This window comes from Manacus vitellinus, unplaced genomic scaffold, assembly GCF_001715985.3.
Source record: "Manacus vitellinus isolate BGI_N305 unplaced genomic scaffold, ASM171598v3 scaffold_132_pilon, whole genome shotgun sequence".
Taxonomy (NCBI): Eukaryota; Metazoa; Chordata; class Aves; order Passeriformes; family Pipridae; genus Manacus; species Manacus vitellinus.
In genome coordinates this window covers 248,010-251,970 of record NW_021938965.1, presented here as the reverse complement: position 1 = coordinate 251,970, position 3,961 = coordinate 248,010, and the positions used below count along the sequence as shown (strand labels likewise).

At 48.8% G+C, this 3,961-nt stretch overlaps 1 pseudogene; it reads right to left on the bottom strand.

The window, feature by feature from the left end:
• Positions 1–3,961, bottom strand: part of LOC108638853 — a 200,105-nt pseudogene that overhangs the window by 72,803 nt on the left and 123,341 nt on the right.

Below are 3,961 nucleotides of genomic sequence, written 5' to 3'. Positions count from 1 at the left end.
AGGAACACCACTTTGTTCAGGCCCCAGGGCACTGGGTTATACATTTGGGTTTTTGTGGGTTGAGACCAATTGTTGGTTTGTATTATTGTACTTACTGTATTATTTTAATAAATTGTTATTCTGACTTATAATCTCTCCTTTGAGTTGAGTTCATTCCCCCTGCCGGTTAACTTTTAAACCAGTACACCATGGAACAAAAGGAACCCTGGGATGTTGCAGAAACTCTTGGAACCAAGGGACCATTGTGACATTGAGGGGGCTGATGGAATCAGGAGTCCATTGGGACAATCGAGGGCCTCATGAAATCAAAGGAATTCTGGGAAACTCTCGAACTTCCTGGAACCAAGGGTTCCTGCTGACATGTGTGTCCTCCTGGAACCAAGGGAGCCTGGAGATATTTCTGAACCTCCCAGAATCCAGGGGCCATTGGGACCCTGCAGAACCTCCTGCATTCAAGTGCTCCTTGTGAAACTGCAGGCTCTCCTGGAACCCAAGGATTCCTGGAACACTGCAGAGCTCACGGAACCAAGGGGCCACTGTCCCACTGCAGCTCCTTCTGAAGCACAAGGGACCCTGGGACAATGGGAAATCTCTGAGAATCCAAAGGGCATTTGGGGACTGAAGGGCCTCGTGGGACTAAAGGAACCTTTGGAGACTGTGGAAGCTCATGGAATCCAGGGGCCATTGGGACATGTGGGGCCTCCTGGACACAAAGGAACCGTGAGAATTTCTGTGGGAACAAGTTAAGGCAGCAGTAGCTGCATTCAGTTAATCAGGATGCAGAAGGAGTGCTTTGGCCTTGACTGGTGTTTTCCATCCAGAGAGTGCTGTTTGCCAAAGTGGAAACCACTTGGAACGCTCAGCATGGTAGCCTGTGTTTTTCTCTGCTGGCTGAACACAGCCAGCACATGAGGGGAGGGGGATGTGTAGAATCAGAGCACTGCTTTGGATTATCTGTTGTCGTAAGATATGTACGTGGAAATTGTTTTAATATGTGTTTAAATTTTCCTTGAAAATACAACTGATAGAAAACAATGTAAAAGAAAACAAGAAGGAAAAAAAGAAAAAAAGAACAAAAGGAAGAAAAAAGAGAAAAAGGAGAAAAAAGATAAATAAGAAAAGAAAAAAAGAAAAAAGAAAAAAAAGGAGAAAAAAGAAAAAAGAAAATAAGACAAAAAAGAAAGAAAAAAGAGAAAAAAGAATAAAAGGAAAGAAAAAAAAAGAGGAAAAAAAAGAGATAGAAAACAAAAAAACCCATAAATGTGGTTTTATCACTTGTGCCTATACCAGGCACAAGAAATGTGTGCTCTGTATTATAAATCATAGTTTTAAAATAAAAAAGGGGGAATGTGACACCCCAAATAGACAAAGCTGTATTTACTCTTAGTTTTTTGAACTTGAATAAACAAGTATTGAACAAAAACCCACAAGAAGACACCTAATGACAAGATCCTATCGAGTGTTCAGTGTGGGGAAGGGCTGTGCTTGTGTTCTGTCTCCCAAAGGACCCTGCTGGCTTCCAGCCCTTCTGATGGAACCTTATCCTGAGTGGACCTGGCCTGCAATCCGATCCTGCAGATGCAGAGGCTGTCCCTCAAGAATCCCAGGAGGAGGCAGGGAATGCTGAGCAGAGCAAGCCCTGCCCGGATGTCCCATCGGGAAGACACTGTTCTAGGGGGAATTCAATGGGTCTACCAATTCTTTCTGACTGGCTTAATGACTCAGCCGTGGTGTGTCCCTGTCACTCAATCCCTTCTTGGTCACACCTGACGTTGTGATTCGTCTGACCCTGTAAGTAATCCTTGTTATTTTACTTGTATCACAGATCAAAACGTACCTACCCTCCATTGATCATTAATAATTCCCATGGGCAGAAGAGCCACACTGGGGCTCCCAGGGAAGCAGAAGCTGGGAGGATGATGCAGGATACAGTGAATTAAGGAAACTGTGAAATGCAGAAATCCTCAGTGGATGGCTGATTGCTTGGATCATCTCTGCAGCAACCCCAGCAGCTGCCGCAGCCACGGCTCCTGCTGCACTGGCCATTCAGTGCAGGCCATGCCTGCAGTGCCAGTGTGTGGGCACTGTGGCAGCATCAGGAGCAGGGGTTCAGAATCTGTCTGGTTTCAATATTCTAAGTCCTCTGGAAGCACATGGGACAAGCCCCAAGACAAGGAGCCCGGGTCCTGGCCCTCTTGGCCGTGAACTCTGCGTGTCCAAACAAAACAGGGGCAGAGATGGGACCAAGCGGAGTCACTCTGCACCTGCCCTAAGTTCATGGGAATGCAAAGGGAGGATGGACCTTGGTTGAGTGCTTGGAGAGAGAGAAGGTTGTTTCTCCAAGTGCAAATGCACTTGAACCAGCCTGCATGACCAGCCTGTGTTTTCCTCTGGTGGCTGAACACAGCCAGCACATGAGGGGAGGGGAATGTAGGGGATCAGGGCACTGCTTTGGGGCCATGTTGGGAATTCCAGTGGACTAAAAGACAAACACGGGGTGCTGCTCACGAGAGAAGAGGAATAAAAGGGGACACAGAAAAGTGTTGGCAAACAAGTCCTAAAATGGAACTCTGTGTGTGCAGCCTCATTTTATCCTTCAACAACCAAAGGAAAAGGGGTAAAAAGTGGGGGTTGGGACCCCAAAACTGTTTGCCGGGGGAAATGGGGATTGAGGGGACAAGGGAAAGTGGAAGGAAAAGGGAGAAGGGTGGAAAACGGAGGGTGGGCTGGTGGGTCTGACGGTCCCATGGGAGTCTTTGGGCACAGGCAGGTTGGCAAAGGGGAGTGGCTCCCCTGAGCTCCCAGCTTCCTGTGGGGTGCTGGGGGCTGCTGGATCCAATCTCAGCCTTGGATTATACCAACAGTTTCAGTTCAGAGGAATTACAGAGGTGTGACTGAACCACTTTTGTCCCCAAGCTTTTAACGACGGTAAATCAGATCTATTGATAGAAATGAATTTTTTAGGGTTAGAAATGATCAGACAGAAGATCTTCATCAGAATTAATTACTGCACAGTAGAAACACTAAATATACCAGGAGTACAGGACAAGATAGGACAGTGCTCTACACTAATGCAATTGTTGAAGCAATTCTACTCAAGCTGGTACAAAAGCAATAATTCTTAATTAGAGATGGATAGAACTCCCTCAGACCAATGCTCGTGGGGAGATCTCTGCTCTCAACCTCCAGAACTGACCTTGGGGGACCCCCAGCCAAGGCAGGAATCTTCACACACCCCCCAAGAAGGGTTCTGTTGGAAGAACCTGCCCCTGTGAAAGGGGACTGGTCCTTTCTGGTCAAAAGGGATGGAATGACAGTCACTGGACTCCAGGGGTTGCCTCACCATCAGGGGCTTCGATCGGGGTGGAAGCAGCGGCTGAAGCTCTTCCTGCAGTCAGGGCACTGGCAGGGCTTCCCTTACTGGTGGGTCCATTGGTGTTTGGTCAAGTTAGAACTCTGGGTGAAGCTCTTCCCACACTTGTAGGGCCTCTCCCCAGTGTGGATGCGCCGGTGGGTGACGAGGTGGGAGTTCCGCTTGAAGCCCTTCCCGCAGTCGGTGCAGCGGAAGGGCCTCTCATCCGTGTGCATCCGCTCATGCAGGAGGAGATGTGAGCTGGTCTGAAACCTCTTCCCACATTCCAAGCACTTGTAGGGCCGTTCCACAGTGTGGATGCGCTGGTGGTTGCTGAGGCTGAAGCTGTTCCTGAAGCTCTTCCCACATTCCCTACACGTGTAGGGCCGTTCCCCAGTGTGGATGCGCTGATGTTGGATCAGGGTGGAGCTGTCCCTGAAGCTCTTCCCACAATCATTACACATGTAGGGTCGTTCCCCACTGTGGATGCGCTGGTGTTTGATCAGGTGGGAGCTCTGGTTGAAGCTCTTCCCACATTCCCCACATGGGTAGGGACGTGCCCCAGTGTGGATGTGCTGGTGTCGGATCAGGTCGGAGCTCTTCCTGAAA